Here is a 13,659-nt window from a genome sequence, read left to right on the forward strand (position 1 = left end):
GTACTATTGTAATTTCAGAGAAGTGGGAGTGTAACCAGCACACAGGAAGTTCTCACAAACAACAGTGTGACAATGACCAGATCATCTATCTGTGTGATGTCGATTAAGTGATAAATATTGGCCAGGACACTACAGATTACTTCACCAAAGTGTGATGGGAATTTTTACATCTGAGAAGTCAAGATAGGGCCTCAGTCTAACAACTCAACTAAAAGGCATTACTTCCAGCAGTGCAGCTCTAGAGTTTCAGCCCTGATGTTTTGCACTCCAATTCTGGGGTAGGACTTGAACCCACAACCTTTTGACTCCCAGGCAAGAATGCTATCAATTGAACCCCATTTGACATTTCCGGGCTTTTTCAGTTCACTTCAGAATTTTTGTTGCTTTAGTGTATTATTTTCTTTTAATTATTCAGTTCCTCTTGAATTTCACCAGCACCCAGAATCATAGAATGGATACAGCACAGAAACAGGCCATTCAGCCTGTCCTTACCATGCTGGTTCTCAACAACCTGCCTTATCTTTTCTGACACCTTTCCCTGTACATTGCAACTTTTTTCTCTTCAGATAATTACCTAATTCTCTTTTGAAGGCCTTAATTGAATTGCTGTCCACCACACTTTCAGGCAGTGCATTCCAGATTCTAACCATTCAGTGCACAATAAGTTTTTTCTCAAATCTTCTTTACTCCTTTTGCCAATCACCTTAAATCTCTGACTTCATTTTTAAGGTCCTTTCACCAGTGTAAACACTTTCTCCCAATCTACTTTGTTCATGATTTTGAAAACCTCCATCAAGTCTGCACTTAATCTTCTCTAAGGAAAGCAGACCGAGCTGATCCAATCTATCCAAGTAACCGAAGTTTCTTATCCCCGGATCCATTTTTGTAAATCTTTTATATCGGTTTATCATAACTTCCTTGCTTTTGTCTTCTATACCCCTATTAATAAAGTGACTACTAATTTTCTGCTCATGCCACTATTCTGCTCTCTACACGTGCCCAGGTAAAAGTTTATGTGTATGGCCCAGGTAAAAGTTTATGTGTATGACCCAGGTAAAAGTTTATGTGTATGACCCAGGGGAATGGGGACAAAATTGACACTTTATCATTCTGGCAAAATTGGCATTTCCTGCCAAACTTTTAGAATTAATTGATGGTTTAAAAGAATACAAAACTTTTTGATGCTCTTACTTGCAAATACAACTAGATCTCAAGTAGGAAACACAATTTATCCTCACAGATTTTTGAAGGATGCTAAATTCTATACCCATTCCAAAATAAAAGACGAAGAAATGGCCAGAAAACTGTTGATTATTTTCTCCTCTGCTGTCTATAAGCTTTCTTCTGTAATCTGCTTAGTGCTTGTAAACAGAAATCAGGGTCGTCATGTCGGAGATCATCATGCAACAGTAATTACTTCATGTATACAGGCTCCTGGTGACGCAATGAAGTCAACGCCAAGCTTACAGCTGCTAGAAATGAAACAAGCCATATGAAATATGCTGATTTCCTTGTAGTTCTTTTCTTCCTCTCTTCCATCTCTCCTGGAGACCCTTTTATCGTGGTACAGTCTCAAATATGATCACCTTCCATTCTTTGTGTGTGTATCAAGATAAAAAGTGCATGCAGGCTATTCAATTAGGATAACTGAGCTCGTTCCCTCAACATTTTCCTTGGGAATTCGCGTCTGAGGGTTCACTACTCATGTATTTGACTGACCGAGTAGCAAGAGGAACTGAGGTTTGAAAGGTGTAGTGTATTTTCAATAACAGGAGGAAACTAAAAGACGGTAGAAAATATTTCCTTAAGCAGCCTAGATCAGAAAAATCCACTTATCGTTTCATGATTAGACAATGCTTTCTAATAGGGTATTAACTTAGAACTAAAGTTTAAACAACCCAGAAGGGGAAAAGCTTGCTTTCCCCTCTAGGCATCTCCTTCCATTATGTATGCTGATACGGATCTATAATTGGCCACCAGGAAGTACTTCAAATCACATTGAGTATTTTTACTTCTTGTAAAGGCAGTTGTTCCCTCCCGCACCAGCACAAAAAGGATCAGTAACACATTTGGTAACTTGAGCTTTTGGCAATGTTGAAAGGCCAGTGATATTGGATGGAGCACCCTTTAACACTTTCCCACAATTTTAGAAAAATCTCAATGTGTGTAAAAACAGGCAGTCAATCCCATACCATCTGTGCACAAATCCATACTCCAATTCTTCACAGCAATTCCCTCTTTAAAATTTGCAAGTTGTTCCTAGGAACAAGAACTTTTGCACAGACAGAATACAAGAGATCAGTAAATATGCTTCGAAAATTCTGTTACTTATTCTTTCTTGAATGTATTTTCTTTTGTTGTGAGGTTTCATGTACTTTAAATATTTTTATAGCCACATTAGCCAAAATACTACTAAGCAGATCAGAAGAGACATAGAAAATATAACCATTTGAAATGCTCCAAAAGTGACTTCAAAATTACTAAACCAGCTTGTGAATTTTAGTCGACAGAATGTGGAATTTGATATGAAGTCAACGATACTATCAACACACTTTCCTCTCAGTAAAAGATATTGTTTGACTATTTTGTTCACATGCCCCTCAAAAACTAGCATCTTCAACTTCACATTGAATTATCAGAGATAAGTGATCCAAAAAGTATTGTAATATTCTAGACGTTATGACTGAAAGTAAAATACAACCCGAAAAATTCTGAACGGATAGTTTCCATTGACTATTTTCATAGATCTGATATAAGCTCCTAATAATTTAAACTGAAAATCCAAGCAAAGATAAGAAAATGCTTCTGCAAATTCTGAGGCTTTCATTTCATAAAATTGCTACAATGCAGAAGGAGACCATTCGACCCATCAAGTCTATGTCAACTCTTTGACAGAGAGTCTTATCCAGGCCTCTTCCCCAACCCTATCCCCATCACCCTAAATATTTACCATGGCCAATCTCAATCTGCACATCTTTGGACTGTGGGAGGAAATCGGAGCACCCGAAGGAAACCCATGCAGACACGGGGAGAACATGCAAACTCTACACAGATAGTTATCCAAGGCTGGAATTGAACCCTGTCCCTGGCACCGTGAGGCAGCACTGCTAACAACTGCACAAACATGCCAACCATTTTCACCAATATATTTAAACTTCTACTTGATATTTGTGATTTTATAATGTTAGAATTTTCATTTAGAATAATGTGTTCTTTGAAGAACATTGAATGTGGAGAATGACAGGCAAAATGCTGGCAATAAAAATAGATTTCAATTCATAGACTAATACGCAGCTACAGAAAATTTCACAATGGGCTGTGTAACAGTACCAATTTACCTTATACTGAGAACAATTAAATCCACCCAAGTCTTCAGTGAGTCAAACGATACATTTGTTGGACATTTAATTCTGCTGCTTGAACATAGAACACTACAGCACAAACAAGTTGAAAAGCAAGTGATGACTAAATTAGACAGTGGGTGAAAGATGTACTAAGAAAAACAATTCATTGCAAAAAGGATGCAAATTACTCACCATCAATTTTTTGGAGGATTGCAAAATTGTTTCTGTGAAATATAAGCTCACTTTGGAGATTACATCCAACCTATATTGAAACAAACAAGTAGAGAATGTTGCAGGGTGGAAAATAGGAATTCACAGGACATAATACTCCCCCATGCCACAATCTGTTTTGAAATGACATACTGTGTTGGCACTGAAGGTAAGTGACATATTCTTGACTTCTGGACTAAAGATATGTAAACCCATCCAGAGGATAAGTGTGACTTATTGCATGGAAGAGCCCATCCTCTAAGACATCATGGAAATGAAGCAGTTATTTTTCTTAGGAAAAGACAAAATGAATACAGATAAAACAAGCTGCATGGCTTTCCAATATTTTTATCAACAATTCAAGCGTGAAAAAGTAAGTCACATCAGTTAATTGCGTCTTGATTAGATTTAAGGTTTTGATCTCCAATAAGAGATAGGGAGAAAGGTTAGGGGACATTATTTTATAGAGAGTGTTGAAGCATGAAAAGTTTTATGATTATAGGGGGCAGTAGTAGTAGAAGCAGTTGCATCTTTTAATGGAAAATTGGATAAAATATTTGAAGCAAATGAAGATACAAAGCAGTGAAGAGAAACTAGAGCCTAGGGATTTGATTGCAAAGACTTGGTATATCAAATTGTATCCTGGGCTGTAAGCGGTTATATAATTTGCTGTTTTAGTCATTTCATGCTTGTCAAACTATGTGTTAAAAACACAGATATAGTGATTGAATTTTTTCTTCAGGGTCAAATGATGGGGCCTTGTGAGAAAGATAGAACAATAATCATGGGTGATTTTAAGCTACATGTAGATTGCACAAATAAGTTTGGCAAAGATATCCAGGATGGTACTGTACAATGAGACAGAATTAATTAATGACCTCATATTGAAGGCATCCCTAGGCAGCAGAGATCATAACATTTGGTTTGAGGAAGAGAAGGGTGAATCGAAAACTAGTATTTTATCCTTAAATTAGGGCAGGTCTGGGGCGTGAAGGCAGAACTGGCCAAGGTAAGCTGTCAGTTTAGATTAAGGAATAGGTCAATAGAGATGTAGTGGCAGACATTTACGGAAATATTTTAGAATACTCAAAAAAGGTACAGTCTAGTGAGAAAGTCTCTAAGAAAGGACGCTCCATCAGTGGCTAAGTAAGAAAGTTAAAGATAGTATCACATTAAAAGAAAAAGCATGAAGATAAGCAGTGGGTCAGAAGATTGGGCAAAATATAAAAAAAAGCAAAGACTGACTAAAAGGTTACCAAGGAGGGAGAAATTTGATTACAAGAGAATGCTAGCTAGAAATATAAAAACAGACAGCAAGAGTTTCTACAGATATTTTAAAAGGAAAAGAATAAAGTGATTATTGGTCCTCTAGAAAGTGAGTCTGGGAAATTAATGATGGAAAATAAGGAAATGATGAATGAACTGAACAGATACTTTGCACCTGTCCTCACTATACAGGATACAAATAACATCCCAGAAATAACTGAGAGTCAGGACACTAAAAGGAAGGAGAATTTAAAACAATTATAATCACAATGAAAGAGCAGCACAGTGGTTAGCACTGCTGCCTCACAGTGCCAGGGATCCGGGTTCAATTCCAGCCTTGGGTGATTGTGCAAACTCCACACAGACATTCTCCCCTGTCTGTGTGTGTGTTTCCTTCCTCCCACAGTCTAAAGATGTGCATGTTAGTTGGATTCAGCATGTTAAATTGCCCCTTAGTGTCTAAAGATGTGTAGGTTAGGAGGGCATGGTTACAAGGGGAGGGCCCTGTTGTATGTGGAGAGTCAATGCAGACTTGATGGGCCAAATGCCGTCTCTCTGCTCTGATGGGATTCTATGATTCTAAAGAGGAAACATCTTTTTATCATCCATCCTGTCAAGTTCCCTCTGGGGCTTCCAATAAGACCACTGCTCATTCTTCTAAACTCCAATGGATACAGGCTCAGACTTTATTACCTTTCTTCAGAAGATAACCTCCCCTAAACCTTTATTGATTTATTTTATTCAAAAGTTATGATAGGTTTCATAAAAAAAAACCTTCTTCCCAATTTGGTGGCAAAGTAGTATAATAAACTTCAATAACGTGTGTCTCTTGCATGGGTTATCCTGATGACATTTCTCCTTCCTACTTCAAACAGCATGTCCTTCGGCTGTTCGTGATAGACAGAGTACTGTCCATACTCAACTAGCTCATGCTTGCTAAACTCAGACCATAATGTCCCATGTTGGGTTTGATTCCATGAGTGGACTGCTCTTGCTGAGCAATCTGGAATGTGCCAAGAACTACATTAACAACTAATTTTAAGATCAGTTGGCTTCGTAATCACTTCTGCGTACTAGAATCTACATATATTCACATGCAAGAACCTGTCCTCTGCAGGCAAAAGGAACATGTCCAGGCATTGTGCCTTTTTAAAAAATTAAACAAAAACATGGGGGACAAAGCTCTCTGATGCATTCCCCATGGTAGTACCTCGACCAATCAGCACCCTTTTCTCAGTATTAATTCCTGTCCCCGTTCACATTCCTGTGTCTGAAATTGATGTGTGCAATACAAAAAGCTTCGAAAACCCATTTCTTTTTCAGCAAACACTCAGTGCAAAGACTATTTCAAACTGATATAATAATTCTCCATTGTCACATCCCTGGTTTATTATCCAGGGCAATAAGGGATGCTAAGCAATTCAGCATCTTGCCACAGGTAGCCAATGAATATTGATATCCAATGTTCTCGGATCAATTCTCGTGGCCATGGGTTTTTTCAGGTGACTGGTGGTATGTCTCAGGGTTTGGTCCTGGGGCCACAACTTCTCACAATATAAATTAATAATTTGAAAGAAGCTACTGAAGGCACTATTGCCAAGTTTGCAGATGAAACAAAGATATGTAGAGGGATAGGAAGCAGGAAGGCTGCAGAAGGACTTGGACAGAATAGGGGAGTGGGCAAAGAAGTGGCAGATGGAATACAGTGTGGAAAAGTGTGAGGTTATGCATTTTGGAAGGAGGAATGGAGGCATAGACTATTTTCTAAATGGGGACATATCAGGAAATCTGAAGCACAAAGGGCTTGTTCAAGATTTTCTTAAGGTTAATGTGTAAGTTCAGTAGGCAGTTAGGAAGGCAAATGCAATGTTAGCATTCATGTCGAGAAGGCTTGAATACAAGAGCAGGGATGTACTTCTGAGGCTGTATAAGGCTCAAGTCAGACCCCATTTGGAATATTCTGAGCAGTTTTGGGCCCTGAATCTCAGGAAGGATGTGCTGGCCTTGGAAAGGATCCAGATGAGGTTCATAAGAATGATTCCTGGAATGAAGAGCTTGTCATCTGAGGAATGGTTGAGGACTCTTCTTCTGTACTCAATAGAGATTAGAAGGATGAAGGGGGATCTTATTGAAACTTACAGGATATTGCAAGGTCTGGATAGAATTCGATTTTTTGATTTGATTTATTATTGTCACATATATTAGCATACAATGAAAAGTATTGTTTCTTGTGCGTTATACAAATCGTACCATTCACAGAGAAAGAAAGGAGAGAGTGCAGAACGTAGTTACAGTCATAGCTAGGATGTAGAGAAAGATCAACTTAATGCAAGATATGCCCATTCAAAAGCCTGACAGCAGCAGGGAAGAAGCTGTTATTGAGTCGGTTAGTATGTGACCTCAGATTTTTGTATCTTCCTGATGGAAGAAAGTGGAAGAGAGAATGTCTGGGGTATGTGGGGTCCTTAATTATGCTGGCTGCTTTGCTGAGGCAGCAGGAAGTATACACAGAGTCAATGGATGGGAGGCTGGTTTGTGTGATGGATTGGGCTACATTCAGACCTTTTGTAGTTTCTTGCAGTCTTGAGCACAGCAAGAGCCATAGCAAACTGTGATATAACAAAAAAGAATGCTTTCTACGATGCACCCGTAAAAGTTGGTGAGAGTCATAGCTGACATGCCAAATTTCCTTAGTCTTCTGAGAAAGTAGGCGAATGGAGAGTGGACATGGAGAGGATGTTTCCACTAGTAGGAAAAACTACAACCAGAGGGCACAACCTCAGACTAAAGGGACGATCCTTTAAAACAGATTTGAGGAGGAATTTCTTCAGCCAGAGTGGTGAATCTGTGGAACTCTTTGCCGCAGAAGGCTGTGGAGGCCAGATCATTGAGTATCTTTAAGACAGAGATAGATAGATTCTTGATAAATAAGGGGATCAGGGGTTATGGGGAAAAGGCAGGAGAATGGGGGATGAGAAAAATATCATCCATGATTGAATGGCAGAGCAGGCTTGATGGGCCAAATGGCCTAATTCTACCTCTATGCCTTAAGGTCTAAAAAGAACAGGAAAGAGCAAAAACCTACACTCTAGAGGCAATTAAGTTTCAAATATGGCAACATGTGCATTAATCCAGGAATCAGCTAATGTTCTGAGGACAGGGGTTCAAATCCTGCCACGCCAGGTAGTGGAATTTGAATTCGAAGCATAATATCTGGAATTAAGAATTTACTGATGACCATGAAACCATTGTTGATTGTCCGAAAGACTCATTTGGCTCACTAATGTCCTCTAGGGAAGGAAATCTGCTATCCGTCCCCGTTCTGGCCTACATGACTCCAGAGCCACAGCAATGTGGTTGACTCTCAACTGCCCTCTGAAATGGTCTAACAAACTCTATCCAAGGGTGACTAGGGATGGGCAATAAATGCTGGCCAGCCAGCAACACCTCAAATGAATAAAAAAACAGCTGCAGTATATTCTTGTGCCCAGACTATTGTGTTTGAACATCATCACCAGGATTGCTTTGTTGAAAATAATGCTCAAACATTTGGGGCAGGATTATCTGGTCACGATTGCCCCAAAACCAGAAAATCTCCAAGATCAATGGACCTTGACATGGTCTCTCTCAGAGGGAGCAGTTGATCTTTGGTGAGGTGAATAGTCACTGACAGTTAGATGGTAAATCGTTTGGCGGCTGTGACACAGTCTTGATTAACCCCAGTCTGGATTTTGAAGGCACCCATTTCCGTCTCAATAGTTGCAGTTACCTCATCATATGTGATTAAGTTTCTTGCACACATCCATGGATCCTTGGTGATTTTAATCAAATGTCCCTGCAGGTTGATGAATGCAATGAGTTTCTGGTGTTGCTCTTGACATTTTGCTTGGATTTGTCTGGCAACAAAGACCACGTCAAAGGTTTCTTTGGGATGTTCTAAAACCACAGAGTCTCTCCGCCACAGGAAGTAGGCTCAATAGTTTTCACAGCATGACCTACCCCATTCTTGATGATAGTTATTTTTAATCAGTTGTGGGGCAGCAGAATGGGGAGTACTTTTTCCTCCCAGATCCATCAGACCAATGCATGGGGTCCTGATGGAAGCAAAAGCCCACCAGCTTTGTAGACTACAGCTGAAATACTTTTGTTGGGGCAACAGACATTGTTGTTTTCCATCTATTTGATTGCTTATTGCAGCTCACCCATTTATGTTCATTCACCAATAAATTCTACTACAGAGTACGGGTGAACAGCCTGCAGAATACAGCCACCACTCTGGATTCACAGTTGAGGAGTTGTTCAAAATATTTTTATCAGGATAGATGGATGGCACTGTCATCCTTAAGATGAGAAACACCACCCTATGAATGAAGTGAATACAATGGACTCTAGTCTATAGATGGCCATAGTGGCTACAAAAAAGGCTTTGCAGGTCATGATGATCAGCCCATTGCTGGAACTTTCAGGCTTTGCTCTTTATTCCCACCACATGCACTTCATCTTCTGGGTTTGTCTTTGAGCTAATGGAAAGCTGCGTTCTTGACTTACAACTTTTGGTTGTTCAGCTAGGCAACAAAGGTTGCTCATTTTTCTTCCAGGAGGGGGGAATTTTCCCATCCTGCCTGCCACAGGAATTGTACCAGGTGGGGGAGGTGGGAGGGCGAGAGGGTGATGGGGGGAGGTTCAGAGCATGTCAAGGTCCGTTGATCTTGGGGATTTTCCAGTTTTGGGGTGATCGCAGCCAGAAAATCCCGCCCCACTTGTTTGAGCATCATTTTCAACAAAGGAGTCCTGGTGATGATGTTCAAACACAATAGTCTGGGCACAAGAACATACTACAGCTGATTTTTTTTTATTTGTTTGAGTGACGTGGGTGTCGTTGGCTAGCCAGCATTTATTGCCCATCCCTAATCTCCTTGAATGGAGTAGCTTGCTAGACCATTTCAGAGGGCAGTTGAGAGTCAACCACATTGCTTTGGCTCTGGAGTCACATGTAGGCCAGACCAGATAAGGACAGCAGATTTCCTTCCCTAGCAGACATTAGTGAACAAAATGAATTTTTCCGACAATCAACAATGGTTTCATGGTCATCAGTAGATTCTTAATTCCAGATATTTTGTATTGAATTCAAATACCATCATCTGGCGTGGCAGGATTCATATCTGGGTCCTCAGAACATTAGCTCAGTTCCTGGATTAATAGTCTAGTGACAATACCACTAGGCCATCACCTCCCATAAATTGATCTTGCTGTTCTAGAATTGAGTTAGGTATGTGAAGATTTTACAGGTTAAATGAGAGCTGAACAAGTAGCACAGTGCTCAGCACTGCTGCCTCACAATGCGAGGGACCTTGGTTTGATTCCAGGTCACTATCTGTGCAGCGCCTGCACGGGTTTCCTCGCACACTCTAAAGATGTGCAAGTTAGGTGCATTGACCAAACTAAATTCACTCTCAGTGTACTGAACAAGTGCCAGAGTGTGGCAACTAGGGGATTTTCATGGTAACTTCATTGCAGTATTGATGTAGGCCTACTTGTGATACTAATAAATAAACTTTAAACAATACCGAGCATTAATGTAACAAGCTCATTCAAAGGAAGAACTGAAGGCTTCAATTCAAGATCAGTCAATTTACTGTGTACACTCACATTAAACAGTACACAACAACAAGAGCACTACAGACATGGCCAAAATATAAAATGAATCATTTGAAATTGCCTCATATTCTTAAAAAAATGCAGATTCTCATCAAACTAAAATCAGTTCATATTTCCTACTGGAAATAACAGAATTCCTCTTTGGAAAATATCAATCTTCAAATTTTTAAGCTTGTAAAGGAAATGGACAAAGTGGATCCATCTGCCAAACTGATCAAGAGAATGTATGCCAGATCATTGGACAGAGTTGATGAGTAAAATACAAGGGAAACCATAAAACAGATGAGTTTAAGGAATAACTACCTAGATTTCTGAGAGGGGGAATTGAGGAACATGGGATGGAGTTGGGGCATCTGGGTTCAAGAAAGCAAGTTTGTTACAGCTAACAGATTTTTCCTAACTATGCATTTGCCAGCTACCACAGTATAGACTGGAGTGCAAGTGTATAACTGTCCCTGGTGCCTTGGCACAAGCATTACAGTGTTTATATGATACAACAGACTGAAAAAAAACAAAGTTTTAATTCAAACAATGTGTAAATGATGACTATCACTGAATTACATCAGTGAAGGCCTGCTGCTTTAGGTGTAGAATGTAGACATAGACATCTGAACAATTACATCATAAATGTCAGCCTTGATCCAGTTGCAGCGCTCTTGCCTCTTAGTCAGAGATTTGGGAGTTCAGTTCAGACTTGTGTTTATATAGCACCTTTCACAACCTTGGCATATCCACAGTGCCTGATAGCTAATGAAATACTTTTGAAGTGTAATCATTGTGCAGGTTAGTTGCATTGGCCATGCTAAATTTTCTCTCAGTGTACCCAAACAGGTGCCGGAGTGTGGCAAGTAGGGGATTTTCACAGTAACTTCATTGGAGTGATAACGGAGGCCTACTTGTGCCAGTAATAAATAAACATTAAAAACTTGTTGTAATTTAGGAAACAGGCAGCCATTTTGCATATAGTACATCTCCACAAACAATAATCTAAATAACCAGATAATCTATTTTAGTTATATTGATTGAAGGACAAATACTGTTCAGAACATTGGACAGAGAATACACTGCTTTTCTATGAGTGGTGCCATGGATTTTTTTTACATATCCACCTGAAATGGTTGAAGAGACTGCAGTTCAATGTTGCAGTCAAAAAATGTCACCTTGGACAGAGACAGGTCAATCTAAATTTTGTGGGACTTGAACCTACAACCCTGTGAGTCAGAAGTTAAAGTGCCATCAGCTGAGCCACAGCTATCTCTCAACAAAAAATGTCTCAAATGCTTCACAAATACGCACAAAGAAAATAAACAAGAACTATAATAACTAGAAAGGGCAATCAATAGCTTAGTGCAATGAAAGGATCTTGAGATGATGTTTTATAAATATGGAGAGGGGTTGGGAAATGGAAACATTTATAGGGGCAGCTTAACAGGATTCTGGAACCCGAGAGTGTGATGGGATGAAGAAGGGGTGCTAGGGGCAACAACAGGAGTTGGTCAGAGGTGGCGTGTGTTTGGAAGGGATTATAGGACTGGTGGTCTTTACAGTGAGAAGAACTCTGTATAAAAGGACAAGGGCTCTGAATTTAATATGATAGGAAATCAGGAAACAGTAAGGAGGAAGAGGATGGTGGGGGCTGACTGTAATTTAAATCAGAATGGATACAAGTGGCAAAACCTCAAACAAATTGAAGTTTGCGGAGGATAGGGATTAGAATGGTCACATTTGGTGGTGGTAATAGTAGGTGACAGAGCTAAATCCAAAGGGGACTATAGTCTTGGTTATGAAGGGGATGTGGAGTCTATAGCTCAGAGGTGAAGAGGGGATTAAGCTCGCAAATGGTATGATTCAGTCAGGAGTGGCTACGGTAAGGGTGGAATCAGTGGCGATCAAGGTCTGGGGTTGAAAATTACGCTGTTCGTCTTCTCGATTTTGGGCCTGAGTAAGAGATGACTCGCCAATTTAATAAGCAACTGACAGGAGGGGTCAGTTGTGTATTTTAGTTCCGAATGAAATACCTCAGAACAGAGCGGAATTACACTACTTTAAAGAAGCTGCTTTGAGCTGAGGTCAAATACTGGCACCATTCATTCATTCTTTGGATCCCAGGTTGTAACACTGCCCTAGACTATCTCACACTGGAGAAAGACAGTAAAATGATGGATTCATCACTGTGCTTTACAGCCTGCACACAGCGTAAACAATACTGGGTTACACCTAGGTTAGTGCAAAAATGGTAAGCTCTGCTTTAAAAGTTTGCCACTTTGTGAAGATGTGTACAAACCTTGTAACACCGAGTTCAGCTTCGTAACCACACAGAAAATGACCATGAATTCAGTAATTAAAAATCCCAACTGCATAAACAGCGACTGTTCTCCTAATTTACTTCACAGTGTAATAGCTAGCTAGTTCAATCAGTGTATTTAGTGTTTAATAATTGAATGCTTATTCACTTGGAAATAATTTATATATTTTCATTGGTGACATACATTCGTTCATTGGTACTGCACTTATTCACAATCCGCAATAAGAGATGTAACCATTCACAATCAACATTGTCGCTCCGATCCGTGTACATTGTACTCACCTTTTAGTATCTCCAAATGTCATCCCTGGCTCTCTCCTAGATTTTCCCCAAATCGCATTTGCTTGAATTCGCCATTTAATCTGCCCCAGCCAGTAATGAAATAAAACAGCATCGGAACAAGTGTACCCTCAACCTACAGTTCAAAGCTAGGACCACATTCATCCAACAATGTGCTCCATTAACAGCGCCTCGGAGGACTGGGAGTCTCAAACTGCATTTGAGAACTGCTGTTCTTGCCTAACCACAAAATTAAACGTTAAATAAATAATTAAAGGTGTCTTTTAAGAGTTTTGAACCAATTCACTGCACGTGGTGTAGGTAGGCTTAACAGTATTGTTAGCGAGGGAGTTCCGGGAGTTTGACCCAGTAACAGTGAAACAACGGTGATATAGTTCCAAGTCAAAATTCTACTTGGCTTGTTGGGATCTTGCAGGTGGGTACTGTTCCCATGCATCTGCTGCCCTTGTGGGAGAAGTCATCAGTTTTGGAAGGCACAGTGGAAGGAACCCTGTTGAATTGTTGCTGTGGGTTTTGTAGATGGTACACCCTGGGTAGGGTTTTCCAGTCTCACTCGCCCCAAAACCAGAAAATCCT

General features: G+C 39.9%; 1 protein-coding gene across 4 annotated transcripts in view; it reads right to left on the reverse strand.

Annotated features, from left to right (window-relative positions):
- Window positions 1-13,180, reverse strand: part of LOC145340961 (lysosomal amino acid transporter 1 homolog) — a 47,470-nt gene extending 34,290 nt beyond the window's left edge. For 2 of the 4 annotated variants that reach the window (XM_080185578.1, XM_080185577.1), the window contains exons 1-2: window positions 13,066-13,180; window positions 3,537-3,606 (exon numbers count right to left, since the gene is read on the reverse strand). The gene's annotated coding sequence lies outside the window, so the exon portion shown is untranslated. The remainder of the gene's footprint in view (window positions 1-3,536; window positions 3,607-13,065) is intronic. The other 2 variants (XM_080185575.1, XM_080185579.1) reach the window with 2 other exon arrangements.
- Between the last annotated feature and the right edge of the window lie 479 nt (window positions 13,181-13,659).

This window comes from Carcharhinus amblyrhynchos, chromosome 3, assembly GCF_965287045.1.
Source record: "Carcharhinus amblyrhynchos chromosome 3, sCarAmb.v2.hapA, whole genome shotgun sequence".
Taxonomy (NCBI): Eukaryota; Metazoa; Chordata; class Chondrichthyes; order Carcharhiniformes; family Carcharhinidae; genus Carcharhinus; species Carcharhinus amblyrhynchos.